Here is a 27120-nt window from a genome sequence, read left to right as displayed (position 1 = left end):
GCGGGTGTGAAATAATGCTGTCGATTTTAAGAATGCTTTCAGAAGTAGAAGTGTTGATAGTTTTTACCAATTAACAAAATGGAAAGTCAATGAACAGAAGAGAAATCCAAATCAAATCAATATTTGGTGTCGCCACCCTTTTGCCTTCAAAACGGCATCATTTCTTCTAGGTGCGCGCAGCGCTTGTGCACGCGGTTATCGAAGGAACTCGGCAAGACAGGTTGTTCCAAACATCTTGGAGAACCAACTCCAGATCTTCTGTGGCTGTAGGCTGCCTCACATCCTTCCCTCTTTTCTTTTCCTCTAATGCCAGACAGACTCGATGATGATGATGACGAGATCAGGGCTCTGTGGGGGCTAAACCGTTACTCCCAGGACTCTTTTTGTTCTTCTTTACGCTGAAGATAGTTCTCAATGACATTGGCTGTATGTTTTGGGTCATTGTCCTGCCTGCAGAGTAAATTTGGGGCCAATCACACACTTCCCTGATGGTATGGCATGATGGCTAACTATCTGACTGTATTCCTCCGCATCGAGGACACCATTGATCCTGACCAAATCTCCCACTCCATTTGCCGAAATGCAACCAACCCCAGACTTGTAGGGGAACCTCCGCCATGCTTCACTGTTGCCCGCAGACACTCATTTTGTACCGCTCTCCAGCCCTTCGGCAAACAAACGGCCTCCTGCAACAGCCTAATACTTCAAAGTTTGACTCCTCGGTCCAGAGGACCCGCTGCATTTTTCTGCACCCCAGTTCCTACGTTTTCGTGCCTAGTTGAGTCGCGTAGACTTGTTTCCACTTCGCAGGTATGGCTGTTTGACTGCGATTCTTCCGTGAAGGCCGCCTCTGGCCAGACTTCTGCAGACAGTAGATGGGGATACCTGGGTCCAGCTGGATTCCGCCAGTTCCGTGTACTGATGGCACTGCTGGACTTCTTCCGATGTCGAAGGGGAAGTAAGCATGATGTGTCTTTCCTCTGCTGCATTAGGTTTCCTCGGCCGCACACTGCGTCTCCGCTCCTCAACGTTGTATCGTTTTTCTTGTGCTCCTTCAAAGGAGCTTGACCAGCGCACCTTGAAACCCCAGTCTGCTTTGAAATCTTTGCAGGGAGTGACCTTGCTGATGCAGTCGAACTACCTTGTGGCTTGTTGCTGTGCTCGGTCTTGCCATGGTGTAAGGCCTGGGACTTGAAACCCGTCTTCTACAACCTCACCTTAGTGTAGCAGACTTTAGCTGTGCTTCACCCAGTTTTTAGCCTCCTACGCAGCTGTTTCTATGTCAGTTAATGACTGTGTTTCAGCCTACATCATATTTGTTAATGATCATTTGCCCCTGCTTGGTATAATTTGATTAATCACACGCCTGACTCTAATCCTACAAAATCCCTGACTTTGTGCAAGTGTAAAAATCGATTCCGGTTTTGAAGCCAAAGGGTAGTCGCACCAAACATTGATTTGGTGTAAATTTTTCTTCTGTTCGCTGACTTTGAGAATTGATGAAAAAAAAAAAAACAAAACAATAAAATTGTAAAGCATTCTTACTTTACAGTATTTCTTCACACCTGCCTGAAACTTTTGCGCAGAGCTGTATACCCTTTAGGCAGCGCCGCAGAGGTTTAAGGGTGCAGGGAATTCTAAATGTTTTTGGCAGATGTAACTGTTCACACCGATGAAATTTAGCTGCGCGCTTAGTTGTTTGCCTTGAGTTCTTACTATGTTTTTTTTACAAGCGTTCAGCCATTTCATACTGACACAAGTGAGAGTTAACATCCTGACTCGTGAGCAGGTCAGCGAGTGACTTAGAGCAGACAGGCTTGTGAACAGTGTAGGGTCGGTGCCCTTTGATATGCAATAGGCTACGGGCTTTGTTTAGCCGAGGGACGCTACGCTGTGGCTGGGTGCTTAAGGGCCCTCCCCGTATGCAAAATGATGTGCTGCTGCAGTGTACGCTGGGATTGTTTGGTTTTTCAGATTCCTTTTCGTAGAATCCAGACATTTGGGGGACATCTTATCTATTAGGGGAAGATTAACGACTCTTAACTGTTTTATAGGGACATGGCTGGCTTGTGGTCTAGCGCTGAGCAAGGCTGGTTTGTCCCACGTCCGGAAAGCTTCCATAACTTGGTGGAGGCGTGCCCCGACCGGGGAGCACTACACGGTCAATTCCAACTCATACTTACCTGGCAGGGGAGATACCATGATCATGAAGGTGGTTCTCCCAGGGCGAGGCTCGGCCATTGCACTCCGGCTGTGCTGACCCCTGCGATTTCCTCAAATGCAGGAAACTCGACTGCATAATTTGTGGTAGTGGGGGACTGCGTTCGCGCTTTCCCCTGATCATTCCTGGTTAAAAACAGTTTTCAAAAAAAACGCCTGTTTTTGTGCTTGACAACAACACCTCTCAGCTGTTTCCCTGTGTTTTTTGTTACAGCCAGCCTTCTCCCTTTTACAAAGCGTTCTACGTAGCTTGCCCGCGCGCCACAGTTTTTCCACTATTGCTTTGCCCTATGAACAGATTTCCCTGGGTACTCGTATCCGCTACAGGACCCCCTACGCCATTCCACTCTGTAAACAGCAATGCTTAAAAGCTGATCACTGCCAAACATGGTCCTCTTTTGGACACGCCCATTCGCCCCCCTGCATTCAGCATATGGGGTCTCCTTCTCCACCTTTGACTCCCTTGCCTCAGGCGGCTCCACAACTATTTTTGCTCCTCCCGTCTGCCTCTCCAGATCATTCCCGATCATGGCCCTGGAATCCCAAACCGAAGAACGTCAATCGCAGAAGGTTTACTCTTCAGGGGGAAACGTAGAAAATAGGACAGGGTCGCCCAACCATTTCTACCCTGCTGGACTTCAGGAATGTACGGGTGTTGGAGAGATGGCACTCGGCGTCCTTTTTTGTTTTTGCTTTTTTTTATGCATTTCTTTCTTTCTTTCTTTCTTTCTTTCTTTCTTTCTTTCTTTCTTTCTTTCTTTCTTTCTTTCTTTCTTTCTTTCTTTCTTTCTTTCTTTCTTTCTTTCTTTCTTTCTTTCTTTCTTTCTTTCTTTCTTTCTTTCTTTCTTTCTTTCTTTCTTTTCTTCCCCTCCATATACACTACTGTGCAAACCTTTTAGGCGGGTGTGAAATAATGCTGTCGATTTTAAGAATGCTTTCAGAAGTAGAAGTGTTGATAGTTTTTACCAATTAACAAAATGGAAAGTCAATGAACAGAAGAGAAATCCAAATCAAATCAATATTTGGTGTCGCCACCCTTTTGCCTTCAAAACGGCATCATTTCTTCTAGGTGCGCGCAGCGCTTGTGCACGCGGTTATCGAAGGAACTCGGCAAGACAGGTTGTTCCAAACATCTTGGAGAACCAACTCCAGATCTTCTGTGGCTGTAGGCTGCCTCACATCCTTCCCTCTTTTCTTTTCCTCTAATGCCAGACAGACTCGATGATGATGATGACGAGGACGAGATCAGGGCTCTGTGGGGGCTAAACCGTTACTCCCAGGACTCTTTTTGTTCTTCTTTACGCTGAAGATAGTTCTCAATGACATTGGCTGTATGTTTTGGGTCATTGTCCTGCTGCAGAGTAAATTTGGGGCCAATCACACACACTTCCCTGATGGTATGGCATGATGGCTAACTATCTGACTGTATTCCTCCGCATCGAGGACACCATTGATCCTGACCAAATCTCCCACTCCATTTGCCGAAATGCAACCAACCCCAGACTTGTAGGGGAACCTCCGCCATGCTTCACTGTTGCCCGCAGACACTCATTTTTGTACCGCTCTCCAGCCCTTCGGCAAACAAACGGCCTCCTGCAACAGCCTAATACTTCAAAGTTTGACTCCTCGGTCCAGAGGACCCGCTGGCATTTTTCTGCACCCCAGTTCCTACGTTTTCGTGCCTAGTTGAGTCGCGTAGACTTGTTTCCACTTCGCAGGTATGGCTGTTTGACTGCGATTCTTCCGTGAAGGCCGCCTCTGGCCAGACTTCTGCAGACAGTAGATGGGGATACCTGGGTCCAGCTGGATTCCGCCAGTTCCGTGTACTGATGGCACTGCTGGACTTCTTCCGATGTCGAAGGGAAGTAAGCATGATGTGTCTTTCCTCTGCTGCATTAGGTTTCCTCGGCCGCACACTGCGTCTCCGCTCCTCAACGTTGTATCGTTTTTCTTGTGCTCCTTCAAAGGAGCTTGACCAGCGCACCTTGAAACCCCAGTCTGCTTTGAAATCTTTGCCAGGGAGTGACCTTGCTGATGCAGTCGAACTACCTTGTGGCTTGTTGCTGTGCTCGGTCTTGCCATGGTGTAAGGCCTGGGACTTGAAACCCGTCTTCTACAACCTCACCTTAGTGTAGCAGACTTTAGCTGTGCTTCACCCAGTTTTTAGCCTCCTACGCAGCTGTTTCTATGTCAGTTAATGACTGTGTTTCAGCCTACATCATATTTGTTAATGATCATTTGCCCCTGCTTGGTATAATTTGATTAATCACACGCCTGACTCTAATCCTACAAAATCCCTGACTTTGTGCAAGTGTAAAAATCGATTCCGGTTTTGAAGCCAAAGGGTAGTCGCACCAAACATTGATTTGATGTAAATTTTTCTTCTGTTCGCTGACTTTGAGAATTGATGAAAAAAAAAAAAACAAAACAATAAAATTGTAAAGCATTCTTACTTTACAGTATTTCTTCACACCTGCCTGAAACTTTTGCGCAGAGCTGTATACCCTTTAGGCAGCGCCGCAGAGGTTTAAGGGTGCAGGGAATTCTAAATGTTTTTGGCAGATGTAACTGTTCACACCGATGAAATTTAGCTGCGCGCTTAGTTGTTTGCCTTGAGTTCTTACTATGTTTTTTTTACAAGCGTTCAGCCATTTCATACTGACACAAGTGAGAGTTAACATCCTGACTCGTGAGCAGGTCAGCGAGTGACTTAGAGCAGACAGGCTTGTGAACAGTGTAGGGTCGGTGCCCTTTGATATGCAATAGGCTACGGGCTTTGTTTAGCCGAGGGACGCTACGCTGTGGCTGGGTGCTTAAGGGCCCTCCCCGTATGCAAAATGATGTGCTGCTGCAGTGTACGCTGGGATTGTTTGGTTTTTCAGATTCCTTTTCGTAGAATCCAGACATTTGGGGGACATCTTATCTATTAGGGGAAGATTAACGACTCTTAACTGTTTTATAGGGACATGGCTGGCTTGTGGTCTAGCGCTGAGCAAGGCTGGTTTGTCCCACGTCCGGAAAGCTTCCATAACTTGGTGGAGGCGTGCCCCGACCGGGGAGCACTACACGGTCAATTCCAACTCATACTTACCTGGCAGGGGAGATACCATGATCATGAAGGTGGTTCTCCCAGGGCGAGGCTCGGCCATTGCACTCCGGCTGTGCTGACCCCTGCGATTTCCTCAAATGCAGGAAACTCGACTGCATAATTTGTGGTAGTGGGGGACTGCGTTCGCGCTTTCCCCTGATCATTCCTGGTTAAAAACAGTTTTCAAAAAAAACGCCTGTTTTTGTGCTTGACAACAACACCTCTCAGCTGTTTCCCTGTGTTTTTTGTTACAGCCAGCCTTCTCCCTTTTACAAAGCGTTCTACGTAGCTTGCCCGCGCGCCACAGTTTTTCCACTATTGCTTTGCCCTATGAACAGATTTCCCTGGGTACTCGTATCCGCTACAGGACCCCCTACGCCATTCCACTCTGTAAACAGCAATGCTTAAAAGCTGATCACTGCCAAACATGGTCCTCTTTTGGACACGCCCATTCGCCCCCCTGCATTCAGCATATGGGGTCTCCTTCTCCACCTTTGACTCCCTTGCCTCAGGCGGCTCCACAACTATTTTTGCTCCTCCCGTCTGCCTCTCCAGATCATTCCCGATCATGGCCCTGGAATCCCAAACCAAAGAACGTCAATCGCAGAAGGTTTACTCTTCAGGGGGAAACGTAGAAAATAGGACAGGGTCGCCCAACCATTTCTACCCTGCTGGACTTCAGGAATGTACGGGTGTTGGAGAGATGGCACTCGGCGTCCTTTTTTGTTTTTGCTTTTTTTTATGCATGTCTTTCTTTCTTTCTTTCTTTCTTTCTTTCTTTCTTTCTTTCTTTCTTTCTTTCTTTCTTTCTTTCTTTCTTTCTTTCTTTCTTTCTTTCTTTCTTTCTTTCTTTCTTTCTTTCTTTCTTTCTTTCTTTCTTTCTTTCTTTCTTTCTTTTCTTCCCCTCCATATACACTACTGTGCAAACCTTTTAGGCGGGTGTGAAATAATGCTGTCGATTTTAAGAATGCTTTCAGAAGTAGAAGTGTTGATAGTTTTTACCAATTAACAAAATGGAAAGTCAATGAACAGAAGAGAAATCCAAATCAAATCAATATTTGGTGTCGCCACCCTTTTGCCTTCAAAACGGCATCATTTCTTCTAGGTGCGCGCAGCGCTTGTGCACGCGGTTATCGAAGGAACTCGGCAAGACAGGTTGTTCCAAACATCTTGGAGAACCAACTCCAGATCTTCTGTGGCTGTAGGCTGCCTCACATCCTTCCCTCTTTTCTTTTCCTCTAATGCCAGACAGACTCGATGATGATGATGACGAGATCAGGGCTCTGTGGGGGCTAAACCGTTACTCCCAGGACTCTTTTTGTTCTTCTTTACGCTGAAGATAGTTCTCAATGACATTGGCTGTATGTTTTGGGTCATTGTCCTGCTGCAGAGTAAATTTGGGGCCAATCACACACACTTCCCTGATGGTATGGCATGATGGCTAACTATCTGACTGTATTCCTCCGCATCGAGGACACCATTGATCCTGACCAAATCTCCCACTCCATTTGCCGAAATGCAACCAACCCCAGACTTGTAGGGGAACCTCCGCCATGCTTCACTGTTGCCCGCAGACACTCATTTTTGTACCGCTTTCCAGCCCTTCGGCAAACAAACGGCCTCCTGCAACAGCCTAATACTTCAAAGTTTGACTCCTCGGTCCAGAGGACCCGCTGGCATTTTTCTGCACCCCAGTTCCTACGTTTTCGTGCCTAGTTGAGTCGCGTAGACTTGTTTCCACTTCGCAGGTATGGCTGTTTGACTGCGATTCTTCCGTGAAGGCCGCCTCTGGCCAGACTTCTGCAGACAGTAGATGGGGATACCTGGGTCCAGCTGGATTCCGCCAGTTCCGTGTACTGATGGCACTGCTGGACTTCTTCCGATGTCGAAGGGAAGTAAGCATGATGTGTCTTTCCTCTGCTGCATTAGGTTTCCTCGGCCGCACACTGCGTCTCCGCTCCTCAACGTTGTATCGTTTTTCTTGTGCTCCTTCAAAGGAGCTTGACCAGCGCACCTTGAAACCCCAGTCTGCTTTGAAATCTTTGCCAGGGAGTGACCTTGCTGATGCAGTCGAACTACCTTGTGGCTTGTTGCTGTGCTCGGTCTTGCCATGGTGTAAGGCCTGGGACTTGAAACCCGTCTTCTACAACCTCACCTTAGTGTAGCAGACTTTAGCTGTGCTTCACCCAGTTTTTAGCCTCCTACGCAGCTGTTTCTATGTCAGTTAATGACTGTGTTTCAGCCTACATCATATTTGTTAATGATCATTTGCCCCTGCTTGGTATAATTTGATTAATCACACGCCTGACTCTAATCCTACAAAATCCCTGACTTTGTGCAAGTGTAAAAATCGATTCCGGTTTTGAAGCCAAAGGGTAGTCGCACCAAACATTGATTTGATGTAAATTTTTCTTCTGTTCGCTGACTTTGAGAATTGATGAAGAAAAAAAAAAAAAAACAATAAAATTGTAAAGCATTCTTACTTTACAGTATTTCTTCACACCTGCCTGAAACTTTTGCGCAGAGCTGTATACCCTTTAGGCAGCGCCGCAGAGGTTTAAGGGTGCAGGGAATTCTAAATGTTTTTGGCAGATGTAACTGTTCACACCGATGAAATTTAGCTGCGCGCTTAGTTGTTTGCCTTGAGTTCTTACTATGTTTTTTTTACAAGCGTTCAGCCATTTCATACTGACACAAGTGAGAGTTAACATCCTGACTCGTGAGCAGGTCAGCGAGTGACTTAGAGCAGACAGGCTTGTGAACAGTGTAGGGTCGGTGCCCTTTGATATGCAATAGGCTACGGGCTTTGTTTAGCCGAGGGACGCTACGCTGTGGCTGGGTGCTTAAGGGCCCTCCCCGTATGCAAAATGATGTGCTGCTGCAGTGTACGCTGGGATTGTTTGGTTTTTCAGATTCCTTTTCGTAGAATCCAGACATTTGGGGGACATCTTATCTATTAGGGGAAGATTAACGACTCTTAACTGTTTTATAGGGACATGGCTGGCTTGTGGTCTAGCGCTGAGCAAGGCTGGTTTGTCCCACGTCCGGAAAGCTTCCATAACTTGGTGGAGGCGTGCCCCGACCGGGGAGCACTACACGGTCAATTCCAACTCATACTTACCTGGCAGGGGAGATACCATGATCATGAAGGTGGTTCTCCCAGGGCGAGGCTCGGCCATTGCACTCCGGCTGTGCTGACCCCTGCGATTTCCTCAAATGCAGGAAACTCGACTGCATAATTTGTGGTAGTGGGGGACTGCGTTCGCGCTTTCCCCTGATCATTCCTGGTTAAAAACAGTTTTCAAAAAAAACGCCTGTTTTTGTGCTTGACAACAACACCTCTCAGCTGTTTCCCTGTGTTTTTGGTTACAGCCAGCCTTCTCCCTTTTACAAAGCGTTCTACGTAGCTTGCCCGCGCGCCACAGTTTTTCCACTATTGCTTTGCCCTATGAACAGGTTTCCCTGGGTACTCGTATCCGCTACAGGACCCCCTACGCCATTCCACTCTGTAAACAGCAATGCTTAAAAGCTGATCACTGCCAAACATGGTCCTCTTTTGGACACGCCCATTCGCCCCCCTGCATTCAGCATATGGGGTCTCCTTCTCCACCTTTGACTCCCTTGCCTCAGGCGGCTCCACAACTATTTTTGCTCCTCCCGTCTGCCTCTCCAGATCATTCCCGATCATGGCCCTGGAATCCCAAACCAAAGAACGTCAATCGCAGAAGGTTTACTCTTCAGGGGGAAACGTAGAAAATAGGACAGGGTCGCCCAACCATTTCTACCCTGCTGGACTTCAGGAATGTACGGGTGTTGGAGAGATGGCACTCGGCGTCCTTTTTTGTTTTTGCTTTTTTTTATGCATGTCTTTCTTTCTTTCTTTCTTTCTTTCTTTCTTTCTTTCTTTCTTTCTTTCTTTCTTTCTTTCTTTCTTTCTTTCTTTCTTTCTTTCTTTCTTTCTTTCTTTCTTTCTTTCTTTCTTTCTTTCTTTCTTTTCTTCCCCTCCATATACACTACTGTGCAAACCTTTTAGGCGGGTGTGAAATAATGCTGTCGATTTTAAGAATGCTTTCAGAAGTAGAAGTGTTGATAGTTTTTACCAATTAACAAAATGGAAAGTCAATGAACAGAAGAGAAATCCAAATCAAATCAATATTTGGTGTCGCCACCCTTTTGCCTTCAAAACGGCATCATTTCTTCTAGGTGCGCGCAGCGCTTGTGCACGCGGTTATCGAAGGAACTCGGCAAGACAGGTTGTTCCAAACATCTTGGAGAACCAACTCCAGATCTTCTGTGGCTGTAGGCTGCCTCACATCCTTCCCTCTTTTCTTTTCCTCTAATGCCAGACAGACTCGATGATGATGATGACGAGATCAGGGCTCTGTGGGGGCTAAACCGTTACTCCCAGGACTCTTTTTGTTCTTCTTTACGCTGAAGATAGTTCTCAATGACATTGGCTGTATGTTTTGGGTCATTGTCCTGCTGCAGAGTAAATTTGGGGCCAATCACACACACTTCCCTGATGGTATGGCATGATGGCTAACTATCTGACTGTATTCCTCCGCATCGAGGACACCATTGATCCTGACCAAATCTCCCACTCCATTTGCCGAAATGCAACCAACCCCAGACTTGTAGGGGAACCTCCGCCATGCTTCACTGTTGCCCGCAGACACTCATTTTTGTACCGCTCTCCAGCCCTTCGGCAAACAAACGGCCTCCTGCAACAGCCTAATACTTCAAAGTTTGACTCCTCGGTCCAGAGGACCCGCTGGCATTTTTCTGCACCCCAGTTCCTACGTTTTCGTGCCTAGTTGAGTCGCGTAGACTTGTTTCCACTTCGCAGGTATGGCTGTTTGACTGCGATTCTTCCGTGAAGGCCGCCTCTGGCCAGACTTCTGCAGACAGTAGATGGGGATACCTGGGTCCAGCTGGATTCCGCCAGTTCCGTGTACTGATGGCACTGCTGGACTTCTTCCGATGTCGAAGGGAAGTAAGCATGATGTGTCTTTCCTCTGCTGCATTAGGTTTCCTCGGCCGCACACTGCGTCTCCGCTCCTCAACGTTGTATCGTTTTTCTTGTGCTCCTTCAAAGGAGCTTATCCAGCACACCTTGAAACCCCAGTCTGCTTTGAAATCTTTGCCAGGGAGTGACCTTGCTGATGCAGTCGAACTACCTTGTGGCTTGTTGCTGTGCTCGGTCTTGCCATGGTGTAAGGCCTGGGACTTGAAACCCGTCTTCTACAACCTCACCTTAGTGTAGCAGACTTTAGCTGTGCTTCACCCAGTTTTTAGCCTCCTACGCAGCTGTTTCTATGTCAGTTAATGACTGTGTTTCAGCCTACATCATATTTGTTAATGATCATTTGCCCCTGCTTGGTATAATTTGATTAATCACACGCCTGACTCTAATCCTACAAAATCCCTGACTTTGTGCAAGTGTAAAAATCGATTCCGGTTTTGAAGCCAAAGGGTAGTCGCACCAAACATTGATTTGATGTAAATTTTTCTTCTGTTCGCTGACTTTGAGAATTGATGAAAAAAAAAAAAACAAAACAATAAAATTGTAAAGCATTCTTACTTTACAGTATTTCTTCACACCTGCCTGAAACTTTTGCGCAGAGCTGTATACCCTTTAGGCAGCGCCGCAGAGGTTTAAGGGTGCAGGGAATTCTAAATGTTTTTGGCAGATGTAACTGTTCACACCGATGAAATTTAGCTGCGCGCTTAGTTGTTTGCCTTGAGTTCTTACTATGTTTTTTTTACAAGCGTTCAGCCATTTCATACTGACACAAGTGAGAGTTAACATCCTGACTCGTGAGCAGGTCAGCGAGTGACTTAGAGCAGACAGGCTTGTGAACAGTGTAGGGTCGGTGCCCTTTGATATGCAATAGGCTACGGGCTTTGTTTAGCCGAGGGACGCTACGCTGTGGCTGGGTGCTTAAGGGCCCTCCCCGTATGCAAAATGATGTGCTGCTGCAGTGTACGCTGGGATTGTTTGGTTTTTCAGATTCCTTTTCGTAGAATCCAGACATTTGGGGGACATCTTATCTATTAGGGGAAGATTAACGACTCTTAACTGTTTTATAGGGACATGGCTGGCTTGTGGTCTAGCGCTGAGCAAGGCTGGTTTGTCCCACGTCCGGAAAGCTTCCATAACTTGGTGGAGGCGTGCCCCGACCGGGGAGCACTACACGGTCAATTCCAACTCATACTTACCTGGCAGGGGAGATACCATGATCATGAAGGTGGTTCTCCCAGGGCGAGGCTCGGCCATTGCACTCCGGCTGTGCTGACCCCTGCGATTTCCTCAAATGCAGGAAACTCGACTGCATAATTTGTGGTAGTGGGGGACTGCGTTCGCGCTTTCCCCTGATCATTCCTGGTTAAAAACAGTTTTCAAAAAAAACGCCTGTTTTTGTGCTTGACAACAACACCTCTCAGCTGTTTCCCTGTGTTTTTTGTTACAGCCAGCCTTCTCCCTTTTACAAAGCGTTCTACGTAGCTTGCCCGCGCGCCACAGTTTTTCCACTATTGCTTTGCCCTATGAACAGATTTCCCTGGGTACTCGTATCCGCTACAGGACCCCCTACGCCATTCCACTCTGTAAACAGCAATGCTTAAAAGCTGATCACTGCCAAACATGGTCCTCTTTTGGACACGCCCATTCGCCCCCCTGCATTCAGCATATGGGGTCTCCTTCTCCACCTTTGACTCCCTTGCCTCAGGCGGCTCCACAACTATTTTTGCTCCTCCCGTCTGCCTCTCCAGATCATTCCCGATCATGGCCCTGGAATCCCAAACCGAAGAACGTCAATCGCAGAAGGTTTACTCTTCAGGGGGAAACGTAGAAAATAGGACAGGGTCGCCCAACCATTTCTACCCTGCTGGACTTCAGGAATGTACGGGTGTTGGAGAGATGGCACTCGGCGTCCTTTTTTGTTTTTGCTTTTTTTTATGCATTTCTTTCTTTCTTTCTTTCTTTCTTTCTTTCTTTCTTTCTTTCTTTCTTTCTTTCTTTCTTTCTTTCTTTCTTTCTTTCTTTCTTTCTTTCTTTCTTTTCTTCCCCTCCATATACACTACTGTGCAAACCTTTTAGGCGGGTGTGAAATAATGCTGTCGATTTTAAGAATGCTTTCAGAAGTAGAAGTGTTGATAGTTTTTACCAATTAACAAAATGGAAAGTCAATGAACAGAAGAGAAATCCAAATCAAATCAATATTTGGTGTCGCCACCCTTTTGCCTTCAAAACGGCATCATTTCTTCTAGGTGCGCGCAGCGCTTGTGCACGCGGTTATCGAAGGAACTCGGCAAGACAGGTTGTTCCAAACATCTTGGAGAACCAACTCCAGATCTTCTGTGGCTGTAGGCTGCCTCACATCCTTCCCTCTTTTCTTTTCCTCTAATGCCAGACAGACTCGATGATGATGATGACGAGGACGAGATCAGGGCTCTGTGGGGGCTAAACCGTTACTCCCAGGACTCTTTTTGTTCTTCTTTACGCTGAAGATAGTTCTCAATGACATTGGCTGTATGTTTTGGGTCATTGTCCTGCTGCAGAGTAAATTTGGGGCCAATCACACACACTTCCCTGATGGTATGGCATGATGGCTAACTATCTGACTGTATTCCTCCGCATCGAGGACACCATTGATCCTGACCAAATCTCCCACTCCATTTGCCGAAATGCAACCAACCCCAGACTTGTAGGGGAACCTCCGCCATGCTTCACTGTTGCCCGCAGACACTCATTTTTGTACCGCTCTCCAGCCCTTCGGCAAACAAACGGCCTCCTGCAACAGCCTAATACTTCAAAGTTTGACTCCTCGGTCCAGAGGACCCGCTGGCATTTTTCTGCACCCCAGTTCCTACGTTTTCGTGCCTAGTTGAGTCGCGTAGACTTGTTTCCACTTCGCAGGTATGGCTGTTTGACTGCGATTCTTCCGTGAAGGCCGCCTCTGGCCAGACTTCTGCAGACAGTAGATGGGGATACCTGGGTCCAGCTGGATTCCGCCAGTTCCGTGTACTGATGGCACTGCTGGACTTCTTCCGATGTCGAAGGGAAGTAAGCATGATGTGTCTTTCCTCTGCTGCATTAGGTTTCCTCGGCCGCACACTGCGTCTCCGCTCCTCAACGTTGTATCGTTTTTCTTGTGCTCCTTCAAAGGAGCTTGACCAGCGCACCTTGAAACCCCAGTCTGCTTTGAAATCTTTGCCAGGGAGTGACCTTGCTGATGCAGTCGAACTACCTTGTGGCTTGTTGCTGTGCTCGGTCTTGCCATGGTGTAAGGCCTGGGACTTGAAACCCGTCTTCTACAACCTCACCTTAGTGTAGCAGACTTTAGCTGTGCTTCACCCAGTTTTTAGCCTCCTACGCAGCTGTTTCTATGTCAGTTAATGACTGTGTTTCAGCCTACATCATATTTGTTAATGATCATTTGCCCCTGCTTGGTATAATTTGATTAATCACACGCCTGACTCTAATCCTACAAAATCCCTGACTTTGTGCAAGTGTAAAAATCGATTCCGGTTTTGAAGCCAAAGGGTAGTCGCACCAAACATTGATTTGATGTAAATTTTTCTTCTGTTCGCTGACTTTGAGAATTGATGAAAAAAAAAAAAAACAAAACAATAAAATTGTAAAGCATTCTTACTTTACAGTATTTCTTCACACCTGCCTGAAACTTTTGCGCAGAGCTGTATACCCTTTAGGCAGCGCCGCAGAGGTTTAAGGGTGCAGGGAATTCTAAATGTTTTTGGCAGATGTAACTGTTCACACCGATGAAATTTAGCTGCGCGCTTAGTTGTTTGCCTTGAGTTCTTACTATGTTTTTTTTACAAGCGTTCAGCCATTTCATACTGACACAAGTGAGAGTTAACATCCTGACTCGTGAGCAGGTCAGCGAGTGACTTAGAGCAGACAGGCTTGTGAACAGTGTAGGGTCGGTGCCCTTTGATATGCAATAGGCTACGGGCTTTGTTTAGCCGAGGGACGCTACGCTGTGGCTGGGTGCTTAAGGGCCCTCCCCGTATGCAAAATGATGTGCTGCTGCAGTGTACGCTGGGATTGTTTGGTTTTTCAGATTCCTTTTCGTAGAATCCAGACATTTGGGGGACATCTTATCTATTAGGGGAAGATTAACGACTCTTAACTGTTTTATAGGGACATGGCTGGCTTGTGGTCTAGCGCTGAGCAAGGCTGGTTTGTCCCACGTCCGGAAAGCTTCCATAACTTGGTGGAGGCGTGCCCCGACCGGGGAGCACTACACGGTCAATTCCAACTCATACTTACCTGGCAGGGGAGATACCATGATCATGAAGGTGGTTCTCCCAGGGCGAGGCTCGGCCATTGCACTCCGGCTGTGCTGACCCCTGCGATTTCCTCAAATGCAGGAAACTCGACTGCATAATTTGTGGTAGTGGGGGACTGCGTTCGCGCTTTCCCCTGATCATTCCTGGTTAAAAACAGTTTTCAAAAAAAACGCCTGTTTTTGTGCTTGACAACAACACCTCTCAGCTGTTTCCCTGTGTTTTTTGTTACAGCCAGCCTTCTCCCTTTTACAAAGCGTTCTACGTAGCTTGCCCGCGCGCCACAGTTTTTCCACTATTGCTTTGCCCTATGAACAGGTTTCCCTGGGTACTCGTATCCGCTACAGGACCCCCTACGCCATTCCACTCTGTAAACAGCAATGCTTAAAAGCTGATCACTGCCAAACATGGTCCTCTTTTGGACACGCCCATTCGCCCCCCTGCATTCAGCATATGGGGTCTCCTTCTCCACCTTTGACTCCCTTGCCTCAGGCGGCTCCACAACTATTTTTGCTCCTCCCGTCTGCCTCTCCAGATCATTCCCGATCATGGCCCTGGAATCCCAAACCAAAGAACGTCAATCGCAGAAGGTTTACTCTTCAGGGGGAAACGTAGAAAATAGGACAGGGTCGCCCAACCATTTCTACCCTGCTGGACTTCAGGAATGTACGGGTGTTGGAGAGATGGCACTCGGCGTCCTTTTTTGTTTTTGCTTTTTTTTATGCATGTCTTTCTTTCTTTCTTTCTTTCTTTCTTTCTTTCTTTCTTTCTTTCTTTCTTTCTTTCTTTCTTTCTTTCTTTCTTTCTTTCTTTCTTTCTTTCTTTCTTTCTTTCTTTCTTTCTTTCTTTCTTTCTTTCTTTCTTTCTTTCTTTCTTCTTCCCCTCCATATACACTACTGTGCAAACCTTTTAGGCGGGTGTGAAATAATGCTGTCGATTTTAAGAATGCTTTCAGAAGTAGAAGTGTTGATAGTTTTTACCAATTAACAAAATGGAAAGTCAATGAACAGAAGAGAAATCCAAATCAAATCAATATTTGGTGTCGCCACCCTTTTGCCTTCAAAACGGCATCATTTCTTCTAGGTGCGCGCAGCGCTTGTGCACGCGGTTATCGAAGGAACTCGGCAAGACAGGTTGTTCCAAACATCTTGGAGAACCAACTCCAGATCTTCTGTGGCTGTAGGCTGCCTCACATCCTTCCCTCTTTTCTTTTCCTCTAATGCCAGACAGACTCGATGATGATGATGACGAGATCAGGGCTCTGTGGGGGCTAAACCGTTACTCCCAGGACTCTTTTTGTTCTTCTTTACGCTGAAGATAGTTCTCAATGACATTGGCTGTATGTTTTGGGTCATTGTCCTGCTGCAGAGTAAATTTGGGGCCAATCACACACTTCCCTGATGGTATGGCATGATGGCTAACTATCTGACTGTATTCCTCCGCATCGAGGACACCATTGATCCTGACCAAATCTCCCACTCCATTTGCCGAAATGCAACCAACCCCAGACTTGTAGGGGAACCTCCGCCATGCTTCACTGTTGCCCGCAGACACTCATTTTTGTACCGCTCTCCAGCCCTTCGGCAAACAAACGGCCTCCTGCAACAGCCTAATACTTCAAAGTTTGACTCCTCGGTCCAGAGGACCCGCTGGCATTTTTCTGCACCCCAGTTCCTACGTTTTCGTGCCTAGTTGAGTCGCGTAGACTTGTTTCCACTTCGCAGGTATGGCTGTTTGACTGCGATTCTTCCGTGAAGGCCGCCTCTGGCCAGACTTCTGCAGACAGTAGATGGGGATACCTGGGTCCAGCTGGATTCCGCCAGTTCCGTGTACTGATGGCACTGCTGGACTTCTTCCGATGTCGAAGGGAAGTAAGCATGATGTGTCTTTCCTCTGCTGCATTAGGTTTCCTCGGCCGCACACTGCGTCTCCGCTCCTCAACGTTGTATCGTTTTTCTTGTGCTCCTTCAAAGGAGCTTGACCAGCGCACCTTGAAACCCCAGTCTGCTTTGAAATCTTTGCCAGGGAGTGACCTTGCTGATGCAGTCGAACTACCTTGTGGCTTGTTGCTGTGCTCGGTCTTGCCATGGTGTAAGGCCTGGGACTTGAAACCCGTCTTCTACAACCTCACCTTAGTGTAGCAGACTTTAGCTGTGCTTCACCCAGTTTTTAGCCTCCTACGCAGCTGTTTCTATGTCAGTTAATGACTGTGTTTCAGCCTACATCATATTTGTTAATGATCATTTGCCCCTGCTTGGTATAATTTGATTAATCACACGCCTGACTCTAATCCTACAAAATCCCTGACTTTGTGCAAGTGTAAAAATCGATTCCGGTTTTGAAGCCAAAGGGTAGTCGCACCAAACATTGATTTGGTGTAAATTTTTCTTCTGTTCGCTGACTTTGAGAATTGATGAAAAAAAAAAAACAAAACAATAAAATTGTAAAGCATTCTTACTTTACAGTATTTCTTCACACCTGCCTGAAACTTTTGCGCAGAGCTGTATACCCTTTAGGCAGCGCCGCAGAGGTTTAAGGGTGCAGGGAATTCTAAATGTTTTTGGCAGATGTAACTGTTCACACCGATGAAATTTAGCTGCGCGCTTAGTTGTTTGCCTTGAGTTCTTACTATGTTTTTTTTACAAGCGTTCAGCCATTTCATACTGACACAAGTGAGAGTTAACATCCTGACTCGTGAGCAGGTCAGCGAGTGACTTAGAGCAGACAGGCTTGTGAACAGTGTAGGGTCGGTGCCCTTTGATATGCAATAGGCTACGGGCTTTGTTTAGCCGAGGGACGCTACGCTGTGGCTGGGTGCTTAAGGGCCCTCCCCGTATGCAAAATGATGTGCTGCTGCAGTGTACGCTGGGATTGTTTGGTTTTTCAGATTCCTTTTCGTAGAATCCAGACATTTGGGGGACATCTTATCTATTAGGGGAAGATTAACGACTCTTAACTGTTTTATAGGGACATGGCTGGCTTGTGGTCTAGCGCTGAGCAAGGCTGGTTTGTCCCACGTCCGGAAAGCTTCCATAACTTGGTGGAGGCGTGCCCCGACCGGGGAGCACTACACGGTCAATTCCAACTCATACTTACCTGGCAGGGGAGATACCATGATCATGAAGGTGGTTCTCCCAGGGCGAGGCTCGGCCATTGCACTCCGGCTGTGCTGACCCCTGCGATTTCCTCAAATGCAGGAAACTCGACTGCATAATTTGTGGTAGTGGGGGACTGCGTTCGCGCTTTCCCCTGATCATTCCTGGTTAAAAACAGTTTTCAAAAAAAACGCCTGTTTTTGTGCTTGACAACAACACCTCTCAGCTGTTTCCCTGTGTTTTTTGTTACAGCCAGCCTTCTCCCTTTTACAAAGCGTTCTACGTAGCTTGCCCGCGCGCCACAGTTTTTCCACTATTGCTTTGCCCTATGAACAGATTTCCCTGGGTACTCGTATCCGCTACAGGACCCCCTACGCCATTCCACTCTGTAAACAGCAATGCTTAAAAGCTGATCACTGCCAAACATGGTCCTCTTTTGGACACGCCCATTCGCCCCCCTGCATTCAGCATATGGGGTCTCCTTCTCCACCTTTGACTCCCTTGCCTCAGGCGGCTCCACAACTATTTTTGCTCCTCCCGTCTGCCTCTCCAGATCATTCCCGATCATGGCCCTGGAATCCCAAACCGAAGAACGTCAATCGCAGAAGGTTTACTCTTCAGGGGGAAACGTAGAAAATAGGACAGGGTCGCCCAACCATTTCTACCCTGCTGGACTTCAGGAATGTACGGGTGTTGGAGAGATGGCACTCGGCGTCCTTTTTTGTTTTTGCTTTTTTTTATGCATTTCTTTCTTTCTTTCTTTCTTTCTTTCTTTCTTTCTTTCTTTCTTTCTTTCTTTCTTTCTTTCTTTCTTTCTTTCTTTCTTTCTTTCTTTCTTTCTTTCTTCTTTCTTTCTTTCTTTCTTTTCTTCCCCTCCATATACACTACTGTGCAAACCTTTTAGGCGGGTGTGAAATAATGCTGTCGATTTTAAGAATGCTTTCAGAAGTAGAAGTGTTGATAGTTTTTACCAATTAACAAAATGGAAAGTCAATGAACAGAAGAGAAATCCAAATCAAATCAATATTTGGTGTCGCCACCCTTTTGCCTTCAAAACGGCATCATTTCTTCTAGGTGCGCGCAGCGCTTGTGCACGCGGTTATCGAAGGAACTCGGCAAGACAGGTTGTTCCAAACATCTTGGAGAACCAACTCCAGATCTTCTGTGGCTGTAGGCTGCCTCACATCCTTCCCTCTTTTCTTTTCCTCTAATGCCAGACAGACTCGATGATGATGATGACGAGGACGAGATCAGGGCTCTGTGGGGGCTAAACCGTTACTCCCAGGACTCTTTTTGTTCTTCTTTACGCTGAAGATAGTTCTCAATGACATTGGCTGTATGTTTTGGGTCATTGTCCTGCTGCAGAGTAAATTTGGGGCCAATCACACACACTTCCCTGATGGTATGGCATGATGGCTAACTATCTGACTGTATTCCTCCGCATCGAGGACACCATTGATCCTGACCAAATCTCCCACTCCATTTGCCGAAATGCAACCAACCCCAGACTTGTAGGGGAACCTCCGCCATGCTTCACTGTTGCCCGCAGACACTCATTTTTGTACCGCTCTCCAGCCCTTCGGCAAACAAACGGCCTCCTGCAACAGCCTAATACTTCAAAGTTTGACTCCTCGGTCCAGAGGACCCGCTGGCATTTTTCTGCACCCCAGTTCCTACGTTTTCGTGCCTAGTTGAGTCGCGTAGACTTGTTTCCACTTCGCAGGTATGGCTGTTTGACTGCGATTCTTCCGTGAAGGCCGCCTCTGGCCAGACTTCTGCAGACAGTAGATGGGGATACCTGGGTCCAGCTGGATTCCGCCAGTTCCGTGTACTGATGGCACTGCTGGACTTCTTCCGATGTCGAAGGGAAGTAAGCATGATGTGTCTTTCCTCTGCTGCATTAGGTTTCCTCGGCCGCACACTGCGTCTCCGCTCCTCAACGTTGTATCGTTTTTCTTGTGCTCCTTCAAAGGAGCTTGACCAGCGCACCTTGAAACCCCAGTCTGCTTTGAAATCTTTGCCAGGGAGTGACCTTGCTGATGCAGTCGAACTACCTTGTGGCTTGTTGCTGTGCTCGGTCTTGCCATGGTGTAAGGCCTGGGACTTGAAACCCGTCTTCTACAACCTCACCTTAGTGTAGCAGACTTTAGCTGTGCTTCACCCAGTTTTTAGCCTCCTACGCAGCTGTTTCTATGTCAGTTAATGACTGTGTTTCAGCCTACATCATATTTGTTAATGATCATTTGCCCCTGCTTGGTATAATTTGATTAATCACACGCCTGACTCTAATCCTACAAAATCCCTGACTTTGTGCAAGTGTAAAAATCGATTCCGGTTTTGAAGCCAAAGGGTAGTCGCACCAAACATTGATTTGATGTAAATTTTTCTTCTGTTCGCTGACTTTGAGAATTGATGAAAAAAAAAAAAAACAAAACAATAAAATTGTAAAGCATTCTTACTTTACAGTATTTCTTCACACCTGCCTGAAACTTTTGCGCAGAGCTGTATACCCTTTAGGCAGCGCCGCAGAGGTTTAAGGGTGCAGGGAATTCTAAATGTTTTTGGCAGATGTAACTGTTCACACCGATGAAATTTAGCTGCGCGCTTAGTTGTTTGCCTTGAGTTCTTACTATGTTTTTTTTACAAGCGTTCAGCCATTTCATACTGACACAAGTGAGAGTTAACATCCTGACTCGTGAGCAGGTCAGCGAGTGACTTAGAGCAGACAGGCTTGTGAACAGTGTAGGGTCGGTGCCCTTTGATATGCAATAGGCTACGGGCTTTGTTTAGCCGAGGGACGCTACGCTGTGGCTGGGTGCTTAAGGGCCCTCCCCGTATGCAAAATGATGTGCTGCTGCAGTGTACGCTGGGATTGTTTGGTTTTTCAGATTCCTTTTCGTAGAATCCAGACATTTGGGGGACATCTTATCTATTAGGGGAAGATTAACGACTCTTAACTGTTTTATAGGGACATGGCTGGCTTGTGGTCTAGCGCTGAGCAAGGCTGGTTTGTCCCACGTCCGGAAAGCTTCCATAACTTGGTGGAGGCGTGCCCCGACCGGGGAGCACTACACGGTCAATTCCAACTCATACTTACCTGGCAGGGGAGATACCATGATCATGAAGGTGGTTCTCCCAGGGCGAGGCTCGGCCATTGCACTCCGGCTGTGCTGACCCCTGCGATTTCCTCAAATGCAGGAAACTCGACTGCATAATTTGTGGTAGTGGGGGACTGCGTTCGCGCTTTCCCCTGATCATTCCTGGTTAAAAACAGTTTTCAAAAAAAACGCCTGTTTTTGTGCTTGACAACAACACCTCTCAGCTGTTTCCCTGTGTTTTTTGTTACAGCCAGCCTTCTCCCTTTTACAAAGCGTTCTACGTAGCTTGCCCGCGCGCCACAGTTTTTCCACTATTGCTTTGCCCTATGAACAGGTTTCCCTGGGTACTCGTATCCGCTACAGGACCCCCTACGCCATTCCACTCTGTAAACAGCAATGCTTAAAAGCTGATCACTGCCAAACATGGTCCTCTTTTGGACACGCCCATTCGCCCCCCTGCATTCAGCATATGGGGTCTCCTTCTCCACCTTTGACTCCCTTGCCTCAGGCGGCTCCACAACTATTTTTGCTCCTCCCGTCTGCCTCTCCAGATCATTCCCGATCATGGCCCTGGAATCCCAAACCAAAGAACGTCAATCGCAGAAGGTTTACTCTTCAGGGGGAAACGTAGAAAATAGGACAGGGTCGCCCAACCATTTCTACCCTGCTGGACTTCAGGAATGTACGGGTGTTGGAGAGATGGCACTCGGCGTCCTTTTTTGTTTTTGCTTTTTTTTATGCATGTCTTTCTTTCTTTCTTTCTTTCTTTCTTTCTTTCTTTCTTTCTTTCTTTCTTTCTTTCTTTCTTTCTTTCTTTCTTTCTTTCTTTCTTTCTTTCTTTCTTTCTTTCTTTCTTTCTTTCTTTCTTTCTTTCTTTCTTTCTTTCTTTTCTTCCCCTCCATATACACTACTGTGCAAACCTTTTAGGCGGGTGTGAAATAATGCTGTCGATTTTAAGAATGCTTTCAGAAGTAGAAGTGTTGATAGTTTTTACCAATTAACAAAATGGAAAGTCAATGAACAGAAGAGAAATCCAAATCAAATCAATATTTGGTGTCGCCACCCTTTTGCCTTCAAAACGGCATCATTTCTTCTAGGTGCGCGCAGCGCTTGTGCACGCGGTTATCGAAGGAACTCGGCAAGACAGGTTGTTCCAAACATCTTGGAGAACCAACTCCAGATCTTCTGTGGCTGTAGGCTGCCTCACATCCTTCCCTCTTTTCTTTTCCTCTAATGCCAGACAGACTCGATGATGATGATGACGAGATCAGGGCTCTGTGGGGGCTAAACCGTTACTCCCAGGACTCTTTTTGTTCTTCTTTACGCTGAAGATAGTTCTCAATGACATTGGCTGTATGTTTTGGGTCATTGTCCTGCTGCAGAGTAAATTTGGGGCCAATCACACACACTTCCCTGATGGTATGGCATGATGGCTAACTATCTGACTGTATTCCTCCGCATCGAGGACACCATTGATCCTGACCAAATCTCCCACTCCATTTGCCGAAATGCAACCAACCCCAGACTTGTAGGGGAACCTCCGCCATGCTTCACTGTTGCCCGCAGACACTCATTTTTGTACCGCTTTCCAGCCCTTCGGCAAACAAACGGCCTCCTGCAACAGCCTAATACTTCAAAGTTTGACTCCTCGGTCCAGAGGACCCGCTGGCATTTTTCTGCACCCCAGTTCCTACGTTTTCGTGCCTAGTTGAGTCGCGTAGACTTGTTTCCACTTCGCAGGTATGGCTGTTTGACTGCGATTCTTCCGTGAAGGCCGCCTCTGGCCAGACTTCTGCAGACAGTAGATGGGGATACCTGGGTCCAGCTGGATTCCGCCAGTTCCGTGTACTGATGGCACTGCTGGACTTCTTCCGATGTCGAAGGGAAGTAAGCATGATGTGTCTTTCCTCTGCTGCATTAGGTTTCCTCGGCCGCACACTGCGTCTCCGCTCCTCAACGTTGTATCGTTTTTCTTGTGCTCCTTCAAAGGAGCTTGACCAGCGCACCTTGAAACCCCAGTCTGCTTTGAAATCTTTGCCAGGGAGTGACCTTGCTGATGCAGTCGAACTACCTTGTGGCTTGTTGCTGTGCTCGGTCTTGCCATGGTGTAAGGCCTGGGACTTGAAACCCGTCTTCTACAACCTCACCTTAGTGTAGCAGACTTTAGCTGTGCTTCACCCAGTTTTTAGCCTCCTACGCAGCTGTTTCTATGTCAGTTAATGACTGTGTTTCAGCCTACATCATATTTGTTAATGATCATTTGCCCCTGCTTGGTATAATTTGATTAATCACACGCCTGACTCTAATCCTACAAAATCCCTGACTTTGTGCAAGTGTAAAAATCGATTCCGGTTTTGAAGCCAAAGGGTAGTCGCACCAAACATTGATTTGATGTAAATTTTTCTTCTGTTCGCTGACTTTGAGAATTGATGAAGAAAAAAAAAAAAAAACAATAAAATTGTAAAGCATTCTTACTTTACAGTATTTCTTCACACCTGCCTGAAACTTTTGCGCAGAGCTGTATACCCTTTAGGCAGCGCCGCAGAGGTTTAAGGGTGCAGGGAATTCTAAATGTTTTTGGCAGATGTAACTGTTCACACCGATGAAATTTAGCTGCGCGCTTAGTTGTTTGCCTTGAGTTCTTACTATGTTTTTTTTACAAGCGTTCAGCCATTTCATACTGACACAAGTGAGAGTTAACATCCTGACTCGTGAGCAGGTCAGCGAGTGACTTAGAGCAGACAGGCTTGTGAACAGTGTAGGGTCGGTGCCCTTTGATATGCAATAGGCTACGGGCTTTGTTTAGCCGAGGGACGCTACGCTGTGGCTGGGTGCTTAAGGGCCCTCCCCGTATGCAAAATGATGTGCTGCTGCAGTGTACGCTGGGATTGTTTGGTTTTTCAGATTCCTTTTCGTAGAATCCAGACATTTGGGGGACATCTTATCTATTAGGGGAAGATTAACGACTCTTAACTGTTTTATAGGGACATGGCTGGCTTGTGGTCTAGCGCTGAGCAAGGCTGGTTTGTCCCACGTCCGGAAAGCTTCCATAACTTGGTGGAGGCGTGCCCCGACCGGGGAGCACTACACGGTCAATTCCAACTCATACTTACCTGGCAGGGGAGATACCATGATCATGAAGGTGGTTCTCCCAGGGCAGTATCATAGCCAATGAGGTTCAACTGAGGCGTGATTATTGCTAATTGCTCCTCGGCCTTTTGGCGAAGATCAAGTGTAGTATCTGTTCTTATCAGTTTCCAGGAGGTGGCGCTTGCTTCCGTCCCTGATCTATGGCGAAATAGAGATGGGATTGCGGTTGCTATGCAAAACCTACTGGAGTGAAGGTGACCTGGAGCGGTTTGTAGCCGAAAGGGAAGCCTTCTGATGGGGATGGAGAACCACGGGGTCTGAACCAGAGGGTCGGGACCCTGGCCTTCTGGCCTGGATTGGGGCGGATCTAGCTCCAGACAGTTATTTGGGAGAGAACGCTTACTCCTGCCTTGCAAGGGGGGAGGGAGTGGCAAGTACTTCCCGAATGTAATTAGGAGGAGGGATGGGAGCGACAGCAGAGCCTGATGGTAAAGGGCTCTTTCCGGCTTCCTGATCTCCATATCCTTCCTGTCTGTGGTGGGGTCTGCTGTGGTCTGGGCTGGGTGGTCAGGGCTTTTTCGAAAAGCCAGTGGTGAATGTGCCCCTGAAGTGGCAGTTCAGGGGTGCCGTATAGTCACGGTGTGAAAGCACTTGATTTTATGGCACCATGGTCACTTCACCACAACACACGTTTTTCGCACCTGCCTCTTGGGCCGGGCCTTTTGGCCAGGACCAGGGGAAATTTTTATGCCTGGCCCGAGGGCCGGCCATTGTATAGCACAATGGCCACTTTCACTCTCCCATCTCACTATCTTCCCCACTCTTTCTTTTACCCCTGTTTGTCACCTTTTTGTCTTTTTTTTGGTTGTCTTTGTATACACGTTTTGTCACTGTGTGGCGAGTAGGGTGTGGGTCCTCGGGCCTACTCTGAAAGTCTTGGGAGGGGGTGGACATAGGCCTTTTGGCTTGGTTCGCCCTCTCCTTTGAGGGGTCTCTCTTCGGGAGAGCCCCACTGTACTTGGGTTGGTCTGCTTCGGCAGTCCTTCCAGTTGTGGGGGTCCGTCTGGTTTCGGCCGGATGGACCCTTTGTCTGAGTACCTCAGTCCCTGTCTGGAGCCTAACGCCCCGGGGGATCAGGGTAAGGTCCTTCCCTAGTGGAGGACTCTGTACACCCGTTGCACGTTTTTTGTGTTTCACTCTCTATGTGTGGGCACTTTTTTTTTGGCACCGGGTGGAAGTTTTTGAGGTGTGTTTTGCACGCCACTGGCTTTTCGATAGAGAGTGGTTCTCCCAGGGCGAGGCTCGGCCATTGCACTCCGGCTGTGCTGACCCCTGCGATTTCCTCAAATGCAGGAAACTCGACTGCATAATTTGTGGTAGTGGGGGACTGCGTTCGCGCTTTCCCCTGATCATTCCTGGTTAAAAACAGTTTTCAAAAAAAACGCCTGTTTTTGTGCTTGACAACAACACCTCTCAGCTGTTTCCCTGTGTTTTTGGTTACAGCCAGCCTTCTCCCTTTTACAAAGCGTTCTACGTAGCTTGCCCGCGCGCCACAGTTTTTCCACTATTGCTTTGCCCTATGAACAGGTTTCCCTGGGTACTCGTATCCGCTACAGGACCCCCTACGCCATTCCACTCTGTAAACAGCAATGCTTAAAAGCTGATCACTGCCAAACATGGTCCTCTTTTGGACACGCCCATTCGCCCCCCTGCATTCAGCATATGGGGTCTCCTTCTCCACCTTTGACTCCCTTGCCTCAGGCGGCTCCACAACTATTTTTGCTCCTCCCGTCTGCCTCTCCAGATCATTCCCGATCATGGCCCTGGAATCCCAAACCAAAGAACGTCAATCGCAGAAGGTTTACTCTTCAGGGGGAAACGTAGAAAATAGGACAGGGTCGCCCAACCATTTCTACCCTGCTGGACTTCAGGAATGTACGGGTGTTGGAGAGATGGCACTCGGCGTCCTTTTTTGTTTTTGCTTTTTTTTATGCATGTCTTTCTTTCTTTCTTTCTTTCTTTCTTTCTTTCTTTCTTTCTTTCTTTCTTTCTTTCTTTCTTTCTTTCTTTCTTTCTTTCTTTCTTTCTTTCTTTCTTTCTTTCTTTCTTTCTTTCTTTCTTTTCTTCCCCTCCATATACACTACTGTGCAAACCTTTTAGGCGGGTGTGAAATAATGCTGTCGATTTTAAGAATGCTTTCAGAAGTAGAAGTGTTGATAGTTTTTACCAATTAACAAAATGGAAAGTCAATGAACAGAAGAGAAATCCAAATCAAATCAATATTTGGTGTCGCCACCCTTTTGCCTTCAAAACGGCATCATTTCTTCTAGGTGCGCGCAGCGCTTGTGCACGCGGTTATCGAAGGAACTCGGCAAGACAGGTTGTTCCAAACATCTTGGAGAACCAACTCCAGATCTTCTGTGGCTGTAGGCTGCCTCACATCCTTCCCTCTTTTCTTTTCCTCTAATGCCAGACAGACTCGATGATGATGATGACGAGATCAGGGCTCTGTGGGGGCTAAACCGTTACTCCCAGGACTCTTTTTGTTCTTCTTTACGCTGAAGATAGTTCTCAATGACATTGGCTGTATGTTTTGGGTCATTGTCCTGCTGCAGAGTAAATTTGGGGCCAATCACACACACTTCCCTGATGGTATGGCATGATGGCTAACTATCTGACTGTATTCCTCCGCATCGAGGACACCATTGATCCTGACCAAATCTCCCACTCCATTTGCCGAAATGCAACCAACCCCAGACTTGTAGGGGAACCTCCGCCATGCTTCACTGTTGCCCGCAGACACTCATTTTTGTACCGCTTTCCAGCCCTTCGGCAAACAAACGGCCTCCTGCAACAGCCTAATACTTCAAAGTTTGACTCCTCGGTCCAGAGGACCCGCTGGCATTTTTCTGCACCCCAGTTCCTACGTTTTCGTGCCTAGTTGAGTCGCGTAGACTTGTTTCCACTTCGCAGGTATGGCTGTTTGACTGCGATTCTTCCGTGAAGGCCGCCTCTGGCCAGACTTCTGCAGACAGTAGATGGGGATACCTGGGTCCAGCTGGATTCCGCCAGTTCCGTGTACTGATGGCACTGCTGGACTTCTTCCGATGTCGAAGGGAAGTAAGCATGATGTGTCTTTCCTCTGCTGCATTAGGTTTCCTCGGCCGCACACTGCGTCTCCGCTCCTCAACGTTGTATCGTTTTTCTTGTGCTCCTTCAA

At 47.3% G+C, this 27120-nt stretch overlaps 1 protein-coding gene, 7 non-coding genes and 2 pseudogenes across 8 annotated transcripts in view; all 10 read left to right on the top strand.

Annotated features, from left to right (window-relative positions):
- The window catches only part of SLC38A9 (solute carrier family 38 member 9), a 194686-nt gene that overhangs the window by 63723 nt on the left and 103843 nt on the right, over positions 1 to 27120 (top strand). The gene's annotated exons all lie outside the window — the stretch shown is intronic.
- LOC141124285 (U1 spliceosomal RNA) lies at positions 2176 to 2339 on the top strand. The gene has a single exon (XR_012240857.1). It is a non-coding gene; the product is annotated as a U1 spliceosomal RNA (small nuclear RNA).
- LOC141124284 (U1 spliceosomal RNA) lies at positions 5304 to 5467 on the top strand. The gene has a single exon (XR_012240856.1). It is a non-coding gene; the product is annotated as a U1 spliceosomal RNA (small nuclear RNA).
- Positions 8422 to 8585, top strand: LOC141124283 (U1 spliceosomal RNA). The gene has a single exon (XR_012240855.1). It is a non-coding gene; the product is annotated as a U1 spliceosomal RNA (small nuclear RNA).
- On the top strand, positions 11520 to 11683 carry LOC141124281 (U1 spliceosomal RNA). Its single transcript, XR_012240854.1, has one exon. It is a non-coding gene; the product is annotated as a U1 spliceosomal RNA (small nuclear RNA).
- Positions 14593 to 14756, top strand: LOC141124280 (U1 spliceosomal RNA). The gene has a single exon (XR_012240853.1). It is a non-coding gene; the product is annotated as a U1 spliceosomal RNA (small nuclear RNA).
- Positions 17706 to 17869, top strand: LOC141124279 (U1 spliceosomal RNA). The gene has a single exon (XR_012240852.1). It is a non-coding gene; the product is annotated as a U1 spliceosomal RNA (small nuclear RNA).
- Positions 20802 to 20965, top strand: LOC141124278 (U1 spliceosomal RNA). Its single transcript, XR_012240851.1, has one exon. It is a non-coding gene; the product is annotated as a U1 spliceosomal RNA (small nuclear RNA).
- On the top strand, positions 24013 to 24145 carry LOC141124443 (U2 spliceosomal RNA; annotated as a pseudogene).
- On the top strand, positions 25161 to 25308 carry LOC141124308 (U1 spliceosomal RNA; annotated as a pseudogene).

The sequence above is a fragment of the Aquarana catesbeiana genome, linkage group LG01 (genome assembly GCF_042186555.1).
Source record: "Aquarana catesbeiana isolate 2022-GZ linkage group LG01, ASM4218655v1, whole genome shotgun sequence".
NCBI lineage: Eukaryota > Metazoa > Chordata > Amphibia > Anura > Ranidae > Aquarana > Aquarana catesbeiana.
Note: the sequence above shows the minus strand (reverse complement) of the source record. Positions and strands in the feature narration are given on the sequence as shown.